Genomic DNA, 19,491 nt, shown 5'->3' with positions numbered 1-19,491 from the left:
CCTTTTTTTTTTTCTGTTTTTTGGTCCCCGGAAAGAAAAAAATATAATTAAGAGGTGGAAAGCCAAGAGAGGTTCAGCCTTTTTTTTTTTAGGCGGGCCCCCTAAAACCTTTAAGGAGGGGTTTCAACCCTGGCCGACCATAAAAATCCCGGAAATCTTCTTAAAAATCCGGTTTGGGGCTCTCCTCCGGAAATTCTGTTTCTTTGTTATGGGGTGGGGGGCCCACCTTCGTAACAAAGAAACAGAATTTCCGGAGGATGAGGCCCAGAAACCAGGATTTTTTGGGGAAAGCCAAATGGTTCATTTGTGCAGCCAAGGTTGAGAACCACTGACTTAAAGGCTGTGATGGAGTCCAGCCCTCAGAGAAACTGAGCCTGACTCTCCTCTTGCCCTTTGCAACATCTTATCCAATTATATTCTTTTCAAGGTGCCTAAAATCAACTGAAATTATATACTGGTTTACTTACTGTCTATCTTCTTCATTTATTGTAAATTCTATGAGGTTAAGGACTAGATTTTTCTTGTTCATTGCTATATCCCTAGCACTTTGAGCAGTGTACAGTCTCACATAGCAGAGATGCTCAATGTTCATTCAATAAATTAATGAATCAGTGAGCCCGGGTTCCAGTGACTAGATCAACAAAATGATAAAATAGGCATGAAAATCCAATACCCTTATAACTAGCTCAGCAATTCTTCCTTATACTACTTGGTGCTCTGAGAGCTCTTTCTAATCCTTGGATAGCAATGAAAATTCTATACACACTTAGACAACAACACATTACAGTTCAATTGAATCTACTCACTATGTCATTAAACTCTTATAGCTTCATCTCTTCAGACTCATATAACGACAGTTTTGCCACTTTTCTTGAATTGCCATGGCTAGAAACTATCCCTTAAAGGACTTTATATGTGGATCCATTTCTTGGAAAAATCACAAAGCACATGCATATTAAATATTCTGATATGTAGTATAATAAAAAAATAGTCCATTTAACTTTAGCTTAACGCTTTCCAAATTGATTTTCTCTAAAAATGCCCTGCCTTATATTCATTTTATGGCTAACCCCTTCTAAAAATACCAAGGAATTAATGTTATACTTTGAAAAACAGTTGGTCTTGACCACTGTAGTTCTCGTTGGGTAATTTGTGTCCATCAATTTTGTAGGATAAAAGCCTTGATGAACATTGGTGTCTAGTGATAAAAACCCTGCTCTGTATAAGTGTTCTCTTATTGGGCTAACTCTTGCAGCTGTGAGATTTGTGTTGGTCAGTTCAATATATAAGAAATTTTAGATTTCCCCCCTCCCATCTCTTCTTCCCCTCCCTCCCCTTCCCATTCCTCCTCCCCCTCCTCTTCCTCCTCTTCCTCCTTCTTCTTCATTTCCTCTTGGGGCCTTTGGGCTTGTTATTTCCACTGCCTGGAATAGTCTTCTGATGTGTTTTCATGTAGCGGTCTCATTTTCACCATTGAAGACCCAGGATCAAGATTACTTCTCAGAGAGGTCTCCTCTGATCGCATTACCTCCAGTAGGTCCTGTGCCCATAAGTCACTCTATTTTGTTGCACTCCTTTACTGATTTATGAACATACTTGTTATCTGTCTATGTCCACTGAACTCTATCTTTAAGGTCAAGGAATCTGATTATTTAACATCACCAGTGCTTGGTAGAGAGCTTCCCATAATAAGTACTCTGTAAGAGCTCATTCACTGTCTGAATGAATTGTATCCTTATGGGCACTTCATTGTCATCTTTGTCTCTAATCTCTTTCTTCAAATCATTTTTCTCCCAAATAAACTTCTTGAAACATTTTTTTTTGTGTGTTCAAAGCACAGAATGGCTTCCTCAAACATTAAAGTTCCAATATACTAATTTTCGTAACCAACTCTTCTCATGTTCACATTTTAGTTACTTTTCCCTACATGAACCCTGGGCTGGAAGACTGATTTTCCCTGTCCCGGGAAACATCCCTTGCCAGTCTCTTATCGTTGCTATTTCTCTCCTACTAGAAATTATTACCCAATTCCACGTGGTTCAATGTCCCCTTCCCCACCAAGCACTACCCACGCCTGTGCAAAGCTCTTCTTCTTCTGCTACATGTATCTTATCTTTTATATTGTCATCAGGTTGGTCTAATATATTCTTAGCCTATTTTATTTATGTGTAAGTAACCTTCCTGAAAGTGATGACTGAATCCAATTATTAAAATGCCATCTCAGCCCTAACCGGTTTGGCTCAGTGGATAGAGCGTCGGCCTGTGGACTCAAGGGTCCCAGGTTCAATTCCGGTCAAGCGCATGTACATTAGTTGCGGGCACAACCCCAGTAGGGAGTGTGCAGGAGGCAGCTGATCGATGTTTCTCTCTCATCGATGTTTCTAACTGTCTATCCCTCTCCCTTCCTCTCTGTAAAAAAATCAATAAAATATTTTTTAAAAATGCCATCTCAGTCTCCTAGCACAATGTTCCACAGAAAGTGCATCTATTTAATCCCAGTTTTACTGGACAGGGCAAGGGTGATGACAAAAGGCAACTGACGTTTGATGTAATTGTCAGGAAAATGATAGGGTATGGAGGTGGGGTTATGGACAACTGCAATCATGTAACTCACCTAAGGAGGGCAGCACAGGACATGCCCGGGGGAATATCACTATAGAAAAACAGCCCAGTGCTCACTGAACTTTTGGTTTCTTTCAAGGGGATCAGAAATTCATATCTTTTGTGTTAAATCGCCCAATTTTTAAATGTTCAACATATCTGAGACCAAAATCTGCAACTTTTATTTTGTACTTTTGCAATGCTGACTCAGGCAATGTTCTATTAATTAACTGAGATCCAGGAATCAGCACTTTATTCCCGCCACTTGATCTTCATTTTCATGTGTGCTTAGCAAATATTCCTTTTTTTCTATTCTCCAACAGTAGTCTTAATACTTTACCAAATACTTTAAAAACATGTATATGCATTTTCTGATAACAAAAGTAATATGGCCTATTTATTTAACATAATAAAATCACTGGGTTTATTTTTTCATAAAAGAAATTCTTCATAGAATTCAAATTCTTGGTAAGCATTATTTTAATGTTTGCATAGATTTCTATTGCTTGGATTTTCCATAATTTAGTCACTTCTCTGGACAATTAGGTTGTTTCCAGGTTTCCCCCCATGATAGATAATGTTGTAGTGAACATTTTTATACATACACTTTCATCTATATTTTGAATTATTTTCTTAGAAATGGTGTCAGTAGGCTCAAATATATTAATATTTTTGAGGCCAAGTTGATTTCCAAAAACATTTTGCCAATTTACAGTGCTGCCAGCAGTTTTGGTGTATGTTTTCTTGTACCCCAAACATTTGGATAATTTCATTAAAAAATTTTTTAAAGGTAATTGATGATTCCATGTCTCTATCCTCTTTTCAACTTTTCTCTATTGCCACTGACTTAGCAGATGACCTTTACTCCTATTTAAAGTGAAAAATGAGGATTTTTATCCCTTCATCTATAAAGTTTCCCATAGCCACACTCACTCTTGTTCCTTTCCACTTGCCTCAATAAAAGAAATTCTCTTTTTGTTTTAGGCTAATACTCCCACGTGTGCTTTAGCGCTCTTCTTATTCTATAGGGTGTCCCCCCAAAAAGGTATACACATTTTAACAGCTGATAGCTCAATTTTGATAATGAAATTTATTTTAATAAATACGACCTTTATAATTATTCAAAATATGTGTATACACTTTTGGGACACCCTTTAATATCCTCCAAGATCATACTCTCTTAGTCATACCTCTGTCTTCAGTATTTTCAGTATCTTCCACTCTTATGGTTCTTTCCTCATAGGTTATAACCATACAAGAACTTGTTTTATTAATAAATCCTTTCTTCATTCTAGTTTATCTTTCTAGTTGCATTCTTATTTCTCCTTTTCCTTTTATGGCCACGTTTATTTGAAAGAGTGGTCTCAACTCCCTTCCTTTACTTTTTCCACCTCCAACATTCTCCTGGGCACCAAGTTATGTGAAAATCCAAGTGGGCTCTGTTTGGAACTCATCTTACTTGTCTGCTATGATTCTTTAATACCTCCTGACCCTAGTCCTTTCTAAATGTACTTTTCTAGAGATGGCAGACAGACAGATTGAGGAAAGTTGCAGCCAAGTTTTTACCTCAACAAGGTTGCCAGGTGTGGCCAAGGACTGGCTGTAATGGAAGAGAAAGAAGACTGATGTATTTAGAAAGTGCACTGAGAAAGGAATTGTGCTATCAGCTAGTGATTGTGGAACATGAGGACCTAATGAGTAGTTTGGAGTAGCAGGAATCCAACGGGGTAGCAGGAATCCAACATAGTAGCAGGAGAATTATTAGGAAGAAAAGAGACCTACTAGTAATGACAGATGGGACACCAGAAAATAGTGGAGACTAACAAATCTGACTTATTTACTTATTTATTTACTTAATTAACTCATATTAAACACTTCCTATATGCCAAGCACAGGAGATACCATGTTTCCATGGATAGATAAGTCATTGCCAATATCAGCAGAACCAAGAAATTTGCAGTTATAGAATTTAGGAGGACAAAGTTACATAGTGATTGTAGCATAAATGGATCCTGGTATCAACAGCAGCAGAGACGGCAAGAGAAACTCATTTTAGTATAATAATATAAGGTATAAAGGATGGGAATAACGGTTTAAGAAGAGATTATAGGAGAGATAGAGAAAAAATAAGCAGAAACAGTAGAAGCTTTAAAAGTGGCAGTGATAAGGCTGGAATGCTGGGACATGTGTCCTAATAAAAGTACCTTTGGCAGATGACAACGGAAATCACATAGTCAGTGTGAAGTTTTATTCTGTTTGAAATAAAGACAAGATAATCCTGATGCAATAATTTGTTTGCTTACAACATACTCTCTAACACAGGGGATAAAGTCTTCATAAAAATTCAAATACTATTGTATGTCAACTGTAATTGAAAAATAAAAAATGATTTTAAAAAAGAATATAGACATTGTATCCAATAAAAAACAAAGAGAAATACATATTAGTAGTTACAAAATAGTCATGGGGATGTAAAGTACAGCATAGGAAATATAGTCAATAATCCTATATAATGATAAGTGTTCGGTCATCTGGTCATCCAGTCGTCCATTCAACCAATCAAAGCATAATATGCTAATGATATGCTAAGGCTGCTCAACTGCTTGCTATGACATGCACTGACCACCAGGGGGCAGACGCTCCAACTGGTAGGTTAGCTTGCTGCTGGGGTCGGGCCTATCAGGACTGAGTGAGATGGGCCAGACATGCCCTGGAGCCCTCCCAAGGTCCCTCCCCAGCTGGCCAACCTTCCATGTCCCTCCCTGGCCCCGATCCTACACTGGTGGGGTCCCTTGGCCTGGCCTGCACCCTCTCACAATCTGAGACCCCTCGGGGATGGTGGAGAGCCAGTTTCAACCCGATCCCACAGGCCAGACCTAGGGACCCCACTGGTGCATGAATTCTTGCACCGGGTCTCTAGTATATCATATATAACTATCTATGGTGCCAGTTGGGTACTGGAAATGTCAGGGGGAACACTTTGTAAAGTATGTGATTATCTAACCACTATGCTGTACACCTGAAACTAATACAGAATAATAGAAAATGTGAACTATAATTCAAAAAATGTTTTTTAAATAAAAAAATATAGTACATGGTTTTATTAAAAAATTCAAATAAGTTATGATGATATGTAGATATTAGTCTCCATTTTGGAACTGTTAATCTAATGCAAACTGAATGACAGCAAATCAACTCAGATTTCAAGATTGCCTTGACCCAAACAGATGTGACACATTAGAATTTCCTAGTGTAAATAAAAAGGCCTAGACACATTGTTCTACATCACAAGATTTCTTGATGGCGCCTATCAAAATAAATGAGATGCACATTCATCAAATGTCATTTGAAATATTTCAGAGCATAATCTCTCAAGAGAAAATAATTTCCATTCTAATTAAGTTTCCTGAAGTTGAAATCCACCCAGAGCAAGACAAATCTAATCAGAGTCCTCTTCACTAATTTAAGGTTGTGATGATATCTCCATGTGGAACTGAATGGCCAGAGGCTGACCAGATAATTAGCCCGTCTTCAATCCCCTTGCCTTCAGTTAAATCAACAGTGACTGGATCCTATCAGTCTCCAAGCTATTCACAGTGATCTGACCAAGTTCACTGCTGTCCAGTGACTTTTTCTAGCAATGTGTAACCTGAGAGCAGGCAGAGGAAAGCAGGCAGGAGGAATAATCTGACATTGGGAAACTGGAAATGGAAGGACTGTATTCAAGTTTAGATCAGGCAGGAAATCATATGTGCAAGCAAACTGGCTGTGAATGACAAAAGATTTAGTGTCTGAAGACCTCCCTGAGAGCTGCTTTGGTGGTTGTGAGATAATGCAGTTTCCCTCTGAGATAGAGAGTAGTTTTTAGACCTTGAAAGCACATAAGAAAAGGAAGATAACGTGAGGTAGAGATGATGTTGTGCAGGTACATAAAATGTGAACCTCAGTGGGTCTTTAACATGAATATCCTCATACCTAATAAGTATCAATTGATTGGTTGGCTGATTGGTTTACTTGACCAAATGCAAGCCTTAGAATTATGATTTTAAATCTTGACACTTCAATAAAGAGACCATTGGTTGGGGGAAACTAAACTTTACTTATTATTTTAAAAAATTTTTACAAATATTTCTTCAGCCTGGTTGTTGTGACTCAGAGATTGAGCATCGACCTATGAACCAGGAAGTCATGGTTAGTTTCTTGGTCAGGAGGGCACATGCCGGGGTTGCAGGCTCGATCCCCAGTAGGGGGTGTACAGGAAGCAGCTGATCAATGATTCTCTCTCATCAATGATGTTTCTATCTCTCGCTCCATCTCCCTTTCTCTCCGAAATCAATAAAATATATTTTAAAATATTTTTTAAATTATAATTTATATTAAATATTATTTTGTACTACTTTATGGTGTACAGCATAGTGGTTAGACAATCATATACTTTACAAAGTGTTCCCTGCAATATTTCTAGTACCCACCTGGTACCATACATATTACAATATTATTGACTACATTCCCTACACTGTACTTTACGCCCCTGAATATTTTTTAATTACCAATTTGTACTTCTCAATCCCTTCACCTTTTTCACCCAGTCTCCCTGCTCCCTCGCTTCTGGCAGCAGATTCTTATTCTTAAATCAAATGTTCTTTTCACCTACTTCAAATCAAATAAGATCATTGAGAGAAGACTACATTTTCATGTTCATGAGCATAAATTTTGGAATCAGCTTCCTGGCTTTATACACTCTCTTCTCTTAATTTATGATGCCTCGTGTTCATCTGAAGAGTGGTTATAATGGTCCTTACAACCTATAAGTGTTGTTGTGAGGTTCAATGAAATAAGAACTAAAATAAAACAGTAATTTTATATAATGAATGTTACATATTTCTTATTAAAAATATCTCTAAGTGAAATATGTATTCCAACGGCCTTGAAACAGAGGCGTGCCTGGAGAGAAAATCACAAGCAGAAATGATTCATGATTCATATTCATTGGTTAACATGGAACTCCCTGCTTCGGGGTAGAGGCATTAAAAATATAGGGCATGTCCTACCCTTGACACATTAAGCAGATTGAAATGGCAAACATTGTAATACAGACTTAGAGAACATGTAAATATCCACTGTCCCAAAGTCCTGCTACAGGCTGAGGGAACCATGAGAAACCATGGAAAGTCTCTCTAATGGAGTTATATAAATGGCCCTACTCCTGCTCCAGGTTTATCAATGCAACATGGGCTATTTTAATTGATGCCTTGCATTTCCACATAATTCTGGTGTTCAGCGTCCATGTTAGCAACATCTGCTTAGGCTGCATCTGTAGATTCTGTCTGGCAACTGTTCTCCAGTCTTCTAGTAATGGCTTTCTCATTCCTTATGCATGGTATGTAGATAGAATAGTCAATCAAGATGACCCATTTTTCTCTAGTGGAGGGGTCGGCCAGGGCAAGTAAACTTTGACTCCAGGATACTAAATCTTGAGTGGACTGATTCAAGGACTGAAAAGGTTGTCACTGATTCTTCCAGATGGCAGTACCTGGAACCCGGAGAGGTGGTGTTTGTGTGTTTGTGTGTTTGTGTGTTTGTGCGCTTCTTTTCTTTTTCCACCTGAGAACCCCAGAGCTGTTCTGCTTTCTGCTTTATTCAAAGCCTGTTTCTGAATCTTTTCTTCAAGTATTTGAGCTACTCAATATCTTTCCATTAATGGCATTATTTTTAACTTCGATATAACTTTGAGCACATAACTTGGCATAAGTTTCTTGGTGGACAGGGTGAATAATTAATATAATATAGTTTCTGCTCCACAGAGTTCCCATTCAAGCAAGGAGTCCAAGCCATGAATAATTAGATGTAACACAGAGAGGACACTTAATGCTAGTTTATGCCTGCTGGGTTTTAAAAGTGGAATAAAATAACCATGCTGTAGAGAAGACAGATTCTCAGGTATTATAGAGACAGAAAGAGAAACTGTGAGACAAAGGTGAACCTTACCTCAAATTCCAGTAGATAAAATGAAAACTAGAGGGAAAAAAGTCCTGTATATTTATCAAACATTTGGAAAGAAAATACATTTTCATATCACATGAAAAAAATCAGATCATAAATGAAAACACTTATAAGTGGAACTACTTAATATGATTTTCAAAAGGCTGCACTTATGCATATGAAAAATTTTAAACAAAAATAAGAATATAGACTATAGAGTGGAATAATATTGTAGCAACTATGACCAACAAAGAATTACATTTTTTATACATAAAGTGTCCATATAATATTATAAATAGAAAGGTTTCAAAAGACAAATGGACAAAGGATTTAAGTGGATATTTCATAAATGAGGGAATACAATTAATAAACAAATATTTGAAAACTGTGTTCAACTTTACTAACCAGCAAAGTAATGCAAATTAAGCAAGTTTGTATCATATTTTGCTTATTACATCGGCAAAAATTATCTATATATATAAAAGCCTAAGCGACCATTATGACTGGATGATGGGCTGGTAGCTATGATGCACACTGGGCAGACATTTAATGCAGGAGCTGCCCCCTGGTGTTCAGTGTGCTCCCACAGCCAACCTCCCGCGGCTGGCCAACATTCCGAGGTCCCTCCCTGCAGCCGGCTGGCCCCAATCGGCCCTGATTGCCGGCAAGGCTGAGGGACCCCACCCGTGCACAAATTCATGCACCAGGTCTCTAATAAAAATATGTCAATAATGTTACACTGTAATGTATCAAATAAATATTTGTTGAATGAATAAATAAATGAAGAGGTGGATTGGTGAATATAGGGGAAGTAGAAGATACAAATTATTTTATACTAAGAAATCTATGCATATAAATAAAATATATATTTATGAAAAAATATTTATGGAGTGATGTTCATTGCTCTTTATTTCAGTTTCCTTAGCTGTAAAATTGAGGAAAAGTAATGTGTTTTACTTTTAATATTTCTTCTTTTAATTTTTTTCCCAAATTTTGTTATACTATTATATTTCCTATATTTTTGAAATAACAATCTATAAAAATAAGGGCTTTGGAACTAAATATATGTGTATATGTATATTCATATCCATATCCACATCTATCTCTATATCTCTATCTCTATCTCTATCTATCTCTATCTCTCTATCTATCTAAATTAGACATAGATTGTTATAACAGGGGGCAGTAGAGCAGGGTTATCTAAGATCAGGGTTCTTCACATTTCAGAGAATGGTAATAGAAGAGTTGGCAGCCCAAGGCAGGGTCCTTCAGTACAACCTGTCATTAGCTGTACCTGAGCCAGGAAGGCTGCTTGGGGGAGCTAGCCTTACGAATCTGTCCCAGATTAGGGCCTGTACAAGGCATTCAGGTTCAGTGAGGGTGGTACAACATGATTTGTGGGAGGATATCCTGAGCAATGAGAATCCTCTTTCGTCTCTACTATAGTTGCATATTCCCTGAAATATCCCCATTTTCTAAAGAAGTTTCCTTTTGCATTTGAATCAAAGAGTAGGCTGTCCTGGAACAGAAAGGATGGGGGAAAGCAGTGCTGGGGAAGGAACCAGAAAAATGGTAAAGGCCAGAGCTTGCAAGACAAAAGGAAACTGAGACCTGCCAGTCCTCAGAGGGTTGGGAAGTAGAACTGCTGCCTTGTCAAGTTCTTAGGAACTCTATGCAGTATAGTGAAAAGTGGGCTCCTCTTTCAGGAGGACCAGTTTTCCTAAACTTTCAGGTTGTTAAACCTAATCCCAGTCCTGAGGATATCAATTTCATACATCTTCTCAAAGTGATTCTCATGCACTTTATTTATTTTTAACATATTTTTATTGATTTAAGAGAGGAAGGGAGAGGAAGAGATATATAGAAACATCAATAATGAGAGAGCGAATCATTGATCGGCTGTTTCCTGTACACTCCACACTCGGGATTGAGCCCCAAACCCGGGCACATGCCCTGACCTTCTGGTTCATAGGTCGACGTTCAACCACTGAACCATGCCAGCTGGGCTTCATGCACTTTAAATTGTGAGAACTATCAAATGGCTGCATGCTTATGAATTGTCAGGAAGCTTATAAAACCTCCACATCTCTCAATTCTATCACTGCAGATTCCGATGCACTGCAGCTTTTTTAAGCGAGCACCTTGGGGCTTTGAGGCAGGTGGTTCACGAATTACACTTAGGGAAACAATGTTATAGGGTTTTGGAATAAAGTAAAAATTGTCAACAAACAAACAAAGAATGGCATCTAAGTTCCTTATCTATCTATCATCTACTTATCTATCTACCTACCTACCTGCCTATCTATCTGATGGTCTAGTCCTGATAACTTTGTTTATTTAAATAAACATAATATGATAACTTTTTAAGAGAATCTTGTCCTTTCTCATCCCCACACCCTCATTACTGGTTATCATGTAGGCTGCAAAGCAGTTATTTTTATGAGCTCACTTCTGGAGTGTGAGAAGTGATTTCATCCAGGGGAGCCTCCCAGAATTCTTTAACAGGTGGTTGCAGTGAATGCCTGAGTCAGAAGGTGGCTAGCAGGGGTGGGCAAACTTTTTGACTCGAGGCCCACAATGGGTTCTTAAACTGGACCGGAGGGCCGGAACAAAAGCGTGGATGGAGTGTTTGTGTGAACTAATATAAATTCAAAGTAAACATCATTACATAAAAGGGTACGGTCTTTTTTTTTTTTAGTTTTATTCATTTCAAACGGGCTGGATCCGGCCCGCGGGCTGTAGTTTGCCCACGGCTGGAGCCGCTAGCCCCTTGGTGTTGAACACCCTGCTTAATGGCTATGCCATTAAGATTGGGGGGTGGGGGGTGGGGGAGGCACAATGCTTTCAGAGATTTTAATAAAGAAAATACTAAAGAGAAGAATAAAAAAAAATTTAGTTCTCTTAGTAGCCCCAGGAGGGAACGTGTATGAGTGAGTATACCAGTTCCAACTCAATGGTAATTCTGACTGTAGACAGAATGGAACACAGGAAGGGCCTCTTCTCCATCTCCTTCCCTCTTCCCCTCCTCGCCTCCGCCCCCATCCCACCCCAACACACACACTCACACATTTTAGTCACACTGTTATTTTTCTCCAGAACATAGGAAAGTAGAGCAGACAAGGCATGTACTGCTAGTAAGTGGAGCTAGCTCGTTAGGCTTAGGACAACAGGATTGGAGGCTGTATAAAGTGCTTGGCTGCTTTCATTGATTTTGAGAAATAGCATTTGATTTTTATTATTCAGTTACTATTTCATTTTTTTTGCTGTTCCTAAGTTTTGTGTTTTGTTTTTTTAACTTAAAACATGGTCACCTGTCTTAGCTGAGAGAAGAGAATGAAAGGATTTTGTTCCATATTCCTTCGTTTAGCATGTTTTGAGGAGGGTAAGACAATCCTGGTGCTGGGCGTGGTGGTAACAGTAGGGTCAAAAGAGGAGAATCCAGAGGGGAAGTAAGAGTAGGAGGAAGAAACTGAATACTGTACTCACACAACAAACTCTCCCTCTGCCCCAACAAGTCTCCCACCAGAATGGTATTCGCTTAAAACGTGAGTGGTTTTTAAATTCTGTGTTAATAAGGATGATTGATTATTTACTTTCTACTCTGACTTGTTGCTGTTGCTTGTTTTGTTTTGCTTATGAAAGCCATTCACCAGCAGAAGCCACAGGATCAATGAATCAGTGGTGTGCGGCCCCTGTTTGCCCTGCCTGAGCTGCTCTCACGGGCCACGCTGGGCTCCTGGGAGATGAGCAGGTATCTGGCCTCAGGCCCAGTTGCCTTCCTCCCACTGTCAATAACTGTTTATTTTATTTCCCTGCTAAGATTCTTTTTCTCAACCTCTTGTCGAAACTCACACTTAATAACTGGTTGTTAACAATTTTATTTTATTTTTTTGGTTAAGGCAGAGGTGAAAATCATATCTTAACCTTCAACCTTTCATAGCTCATAAAATGTTCCTCCCTCTCCCCGGAGGAGCATCAGGCTGTGACATTGATGGTTTTGTCCCTGGCTAGTGAGTCTTGTTTATGTCTGTTCCCTGCTATGACACCCAAGTCCATGCTGAGCTCAGGGACTGTCCCAGCCCTTGTAGCTGAGAGTACACACTGTCTGGAGCCACTGGAAACTACACACACCCCTTGCCTGGTGACTGCTGGGACCCACAGGGACTTGGCCACTGGCTGTTTTCCAAGACAAAGACTAGTGGTAAAGTAAGGGTATTGGAGCCAGATGCTTGTCTGCAAGTGCCTGGCATCGGAGAGCCTCTAACGCACACACCATGGATTTCTCTGTAATACAGTCATAGGCTTGAGAATTTGTGTGTGGGGATTGCATGGTGCTTTGGAGTATTGAGCAAGACAGGAACACAAGGGACTTTTCTACTGTCACAGCCTATGTGCTTCCCTGACTGGGTAGGAGGGAGACGTGAGCGGTGGGATTTCTTTTCTTTTCCTATCTGTTTAATTTTTTTTTCATATGTAGAGATATAAGAAACTCTATAATTTATGTAAATTTAATAATACAGAGTTGAAGCAGGTATTTTCTAACTTGCCATTTTTTTCTGAACTTTGAAAACCGTGCAGTTTCAATATAGCACAGTGCAATGGTTACATGGCTCTGCGTTCAGTTCCTCACCAGGACACCTGCAGGTGCTGTGCTCTTGAGCAGGTTATGTAACCCTTATGGTCTCTGGATTCCTTTTGTTTAAAAAGGGGGGTGTGTGTGATAATAATGCCTAACCTGTGGAGGGAGAAATGGAGTAGCATGGTTGGCGTGCTGAGAGATGTGTTTGGCGCATAATAAGCAAACACAGTAGACCTTGGTGTGGATGTAGAAGGGGCTGCTTGTTTTCCCAGGAGACTGTGCACCCTGCAGTTTGTCAGTGCTCTTAGGGGAGAGCTTCCTTGGTTGGATATAAATTAGCTCCCTGGTTGGAACCAGAGAGGGGTTCCGAGCAAATGGATCCGGTGGCTGCTTGAGTGATTTCTAAAGAGAAAGCAGCTGAGCTTATCTACAATCATATCTACATGTGATTGGAGGCACACTGTGATAGCTTGAGAAGCTGGCGCAGTCTTTAGTTGAAACAATGTTCATTTTAGATTCTAGCCAAGCATGCTCAGTAGTTGTAAATCACAGAGTTTCCAAGAATCGGAGTAGGCATGTATTGTAGTCCTCATTCAAAGACATAATCCAATTGTTCTTTACACTGGAAAATATGCCGCATATAACATGATATAGTATCTCAAAATCATTATCTAAAATTTTGGTGAAAACATACTGCAGTCAGCCTCTGAGTATTACTTTATGTAAATGTTTAAATGATTAACGTGATTTAAATAACATTACAAAATAAAATCATTTTAATCTTACCACACATAATCTTATTATATGACACTTCTGTATCAGGTGGCCTTTCTTTTCCAGGTTCTTTTCCAAACTTTAAATAAATATAATCTTTGCATATTAGAAGATAATAAGTAATTTTATATTTTGTTCTTATTCGCTTAGCCTTCTTTACTTGAAAATTTTTCTTTTTATAACATAATCTTCATAATATTAATTTTAATGTATAGATAGTCTACTGAATACATGTAGACTGTTATGTATTAGGTATTATGTTTAACCATTTTTTTCTTATTGGATACTGGGGTAATTTTTATATTATTGTCATGATAACACTACAGCATATTTGTGCATAACCTTTTCTCCCTTCTCTTGGATTCTTTCTATAGACATCAACTTAAAAAGTAATATTATATTCATAATTATTAGCTACGTGTTCTTATTCTTATAAAGCATTAGCTCCTCTGTGTATTGGGCGCTTTAGAAATAGACCCCAGTTTGAAGGAGGATATCAAGCATGGCAACTGAGGGTGGGTGGGTGGAGCCTTCTCCAAGAGAAAACCCTTATTCTCTCAAAAAAGAAAAATATTAACTGAGTATTTTGCATGTCTCAGGCACTCTGCTAGGCCCTGAGGATATGATGGTGGAAAAAAAAAAAGCTATGGTCCCTGGCCTGTTAGAGTTGAATCTAGTGAAAAAGTCATTTGTAATCAAATAATTATACAAATAAATAATAAATCACAACTTTTCACAATAGTTGCAACTATAAAATGTGTATATGCCGTAAGGGTCTAACTATGTAGAGTGACTAAGACAAGAGGCTCAGGTTAATTTTCTGAGGAAGTAATATTTGAGTGCAGTTGTGAAGTACGAACAGAAATTAAATGAGGGGGCAGGGTATTTTCTGAGCAGAGAGGAGAACATTTGCATTGGTCCCGGGGCAGGAGGAGCAGGGCTCTTTGCAGATAAGAAAGCCATGCCAAGGAAACTAGAGCACAGACACTGAAGCATCCTTAGTTTTCTGCGATAGGAGGGCATATTGCTCTAGAACAGGGATGAGGAATGTCCTGCTCATGGGCCCTATAAGGCCCAAGAAATCATTTGGTCTGGCCCTGCCAAGGCATTAGGCGTGAGTTAATTAAATGTTTGGCTGAATAGAGCAGGCTAATTTTTAAGTTGATACTTCTATATGGCCCTTGAGTGATGTTATAAATATCCAAATGTCCCTTGACAGAAAAAAGGTTTCCCATCCCTGTTCTAGAATATTTACTGTGGATGTAAATGAGAGAATAGAGTCAATGTTTTGTTGTTGTTGTTAATCCTCAACTGAGGATATTTTTCCATTGATTTTTAGAGGGAGTGGAAGGGAGGGAAGAGACAGAGAGACACACACATTGATTAGTTGCCTTCCACATGAGCCCTGACCAGGGCCAGGATTGAGCCTGCAACTGAGGTATATGCCCTTGACCAGAATTGAAGCCAGGACCCTTCAGTCTGCAGGTCGATGCCAAGCCGGCTAAAGCGAGTCAGTGTTTGTATTACCTTTTATTTAGCACTAGAGGCCCTGTGCACGAATTCATGCATGGGTGGGGTTCCTCAACCTGGCCAGTGATCTGGGCCAATCAGGGCCGTCCCACCCAGTCCCAATTACGGCCTATCAGGGCCAATCAGGGGAGGGATCATGGGAGGTTGGCTGTGGGAGTGCACTGACCACCAGGGGGCAGCTCCTGCATTGAGCGTCTTCACCCTGGTGGTCAGTGCGCATCATAGTGACTGGTTGTAATGGTCACTTAGGCTTTCATATATATATATATATATATAGATGAGAAATAACATTCCATTTATATTAAAAAAGTCCCCCACAATTGCCATATTATTTCTAAGAGAGGAAATTCACATTGATGACTTTATGTCAATAAAAGATATTTCATTTTCAAGATGACTTCCAAACCAATCAAAGCAAATATAAATATTCTGGTTGACATTAAAGTTGACATTAAATCACTGTAGAGATTATATATTGCCTATGAAAGGGAGTCAAATTGCTTAACCATCTGTTATATTTAGAGTTTTCCAATGTAATAACTTCTTCACTGGGATATCAACTTCCTAAATGTCAGGACAAATTATGGCTATTTATGACTTAGTTTTCTCTGGGCTCTAAAGAACTAAAAAAGCTTGCCCTCTTACTCTGGCATGTGGACACTGGTGGGTGAAATTTGTACAGCTTTGGGTCCATTTGATTTATGGGGTTGTTATGGCTGCCTCATATTTTCATGACTCTAAATTTTCTAAATTCTTTTTCTTTTTCTTGTTGTATTAAAAGTCCAGTTTTAGAACCAGGACAGACTTTCAGGATTTTTTCAGTCTGAAGATGGTTTTAACGGAAAAGCAATGAGTTTTAAAGCTGTGTTCAAATTGAAGCTCTGTAACCTCCTAGGGCAGTGGCTTTGGTAAGTTCCATCAAATCCCTGTAGCAGAGTCTGCCCGTTTCTACACTGGTGCTAAGTAGTATGAAATGTGTGAGACTCGCTTGAGTAATCATTGTGTGTATATATGAAAAAAGGTTCTCAGGAGATGTTTAATCTACATAAATAGGTTTAGAAATGCAACACATGTTCATACACAAAGACAGGAAATATACAAGTGAATGGTTCCAGCCAGGAAAGGGCTCAATTTTATGGGTGATAAATAGGAAAGGACAGGGGCAAACTGCTGTTCAATCAAACCACTTAACATGAATCACAGTAACATCCAGGTTTCCTGACTCTTGGTCATTCACAGTTACCTCCATTTTTGTCCTTCACCTTTGGAATTTCTTTTTCTTCCCCATGTTCTCTTCTTCAGGGATTTATTTCTTTTTATATTAAGTATGTAATAAATAACATCTATGAGTTTTATTTTCATGACCCTCTTACCTCAAACTACTCCTCTTATGTTTTACAAAAGCCGCCTCTAACTATAAACTATTGACTTACAACAATAGGGCATACAATGTGCAGAAAGAATCTAAAGTAGACAACAGGAAACCAATGTTTTAGTGTTTTGTTTTGTTTTTAAATTTCAGTGATTAACTGTGTGCTTTTAAAGAAGACACTTAACCTTTCTTTAACTTATCAAAAAACAAGACTGAGCTAGAGCTAATTACTAGTAAGGTCGGAGTCGTTCAAGGATATAGGCAGACACAGCGAGCAAGAGGGGCGTTTGTAAGAGGGAATGGAGATGGAGCCCCAACCCGGGCAGATAGAACTCAGTTTCCATTGTTCTTGGGGTTGAATTTTATGCGTAAAAACCGCAAGGGGAGGAGGCTGGGGGATGTAAGTGTCCTAGTCTGATTAGATGGAGTTCGTTGTCCTTCAGACCGATGAGTGCTGGCGGTTGAGGCTGTGGGATGTATGTGGCCGTTGTTATCATTGGCCTGCTGTCTCGCCCTCGGTGCGGCTGCCTCATGTTGTGCTGGATAGGGTGACTGCTGGCTGTCCCACGAAATGAGGCTGGGGCCACTTTCTCATTAGGACTTTCTATTCCTCCTGAGCCAAATGTCCTCTGCTGGCCTGTCACTAAGAACTTTTCTACCCTTGATATTTTGAGAATCTGTGCATAGATGTAGTAACACAGTGAAATGTATGAGGTGTGTTTCTGTAGTTATTAGTTACTAACTAATAGTTACATTGTTCTGGAGGCTTTTCTTTCTATTACAATATTTCAGCATTAGGTTAATAGAGACTTCCCACCAGAATTCATGTATTCATTTATATTTGTACTAGAGGCCTGATGCACGAAATTCGTGCAAAGGGGCTCGGCCCTCGCAGCCCCAGCTTCGTCCGGAAGGTCATCCAGAAGGACGCCTGGAAGGACGGCCGGTCTAATTAGCATATTACACTTTTATTATTACAGATGTTTGTGAACTGCAGCAGGGATAAAATACTACCATTTCCACTTCTTGTTTACTGATTTACTACTTAATCTGTAAGAACTAGATAAAATGACATAATTTCTGTGAAGCCTTCCCATTCACCAAGTGGAAGCAATCACACCCACTTATTTATACCATCCACCAAGAAGCATGCGACAGTGTGGTTGTTTATGTCTCTCTCCTGTACAAGACTCATGTATCCTCAGGATCTAGTCTAGAGCGTGGCACCTAGATTCTCAATAACTATTTACTGCTTGAATGAAGACTCTGGAAAAATTGGTAGCTCTCTCTGTGTCACTGACTGTACTAAACAGAAGAAATTTCAGATTATTCTAGGATCGTCTTCCTTGCATATTTGATACTATGTGATGTTTGTGGTAAAAACAGAAATGAAGAGGGTGTGACAACTGGAGTAAACAGACAACCCTGCTGATTTGCAAGAAACTGCCCCTGTGACCCTTGGTTGATACACAAAGAGCAACTCTGTAACACAATGCATTGCATGTGCCTCAGAATTGGCTGTCACTAGAAAGGTCACGTTGTTTATCTGCTTTCTGGTGGGAACTATTCAACGGTAGTGCTGTGGCGAATAGGATTCTGTTGGAAAGAGATGAATGCACAGAGAGTGGGGGACATACGGAGGGAGGGCGCGTTCTTCCTTGGAATGGAACTATCCCCCTCAGCATCTTCTCTTGGCTTACAAGTGCTCCTCCGCTGCTTTCTCAGAACCTTTTCTTTCATGCTCACCGAATTTGCAGAACTATTGCTGGAGTTCACTTAGAGCAGATTGGCCACCGATAGCAGTTTGGGTGCTAAGTGGATTAGCTGGGTATCTGTAAAGTTTATTCGAGAGAGGCTGCGTGGTGCAGTTCTGTGCCAATAGAATACGTTCGTTCCCAGCCCTGCCTTTTACCAGCTGGGTGACCACACAGGAGCCGTGTCATCGTTCTGACACTCAGCTCCTCAAAAGAGAGTAATGATCCCTTCTCTTCTCTTTCAAAGAATTGCTGTGAGGCTCTGTTTAAAAAACAAACAGGTACGTATTTGAAAAATGTAAGATATTATTTACCTCTCCTGTTTATATTTTACTTTCGTGAATTAAGAAAATAATTCACTGTGCTATATTTTTTGATTGTGGTTAAGGGTGATTCTAATTTGGGATAATTTAGACAGTAACACTGGCTTATAATCTTGTGCTCAGTTTACTCTAAATAGTTATTCACTTTTTTCTGTAAATTGAGAGGCCTTGATGTGCCATATATACTGGCTTTTAATCAGAAACGTCAAAAGTAAGAGAGGTCCTTTCCTAATTCCCCAAACATCCTGTGTTTCACTTGACTACATCATAGCCTTTTGAACATGAATCATCTTAGTATTATCACAGTCAAAATTTGACTTCTTTCAGCACAAGTAAACTCTGCTGATTTAAAAAATGTTTTCTCTTGAAGATGGAATGTTTATAAACACATATGGCTACATGTGTTTACAAGCCTGCTTATAACTAAGAATCACAGGGTGAGATGGGAATTAAGCTAGCAATTGAAAATTGTGCTTTCACAGCTGTTCAGGGGGGCAAATATTGAATCAGACTATTGGTTCAATCAATGGTTTTTATAAAGAAAAAGTAGCACTTAGTTTAACGAGGAATGTCCCA

Source organism: Myotis lucifugus, unplaced genomic scaffold, assembly GCF_000147115.1.
Source record: "Myotis lucifugus unplaced genomic scaffold, Myoluc2.0 scaffold_23, whole genome shotgun sequence".
NCBI lineage: Eukaryota > Metazoa > Chordata > Mammalia > Chiroptera > Vespertilionidae > Myotis > Myotis lucifugus.
Note: the sequence above shows the minus strand (reverse complement) of the source record.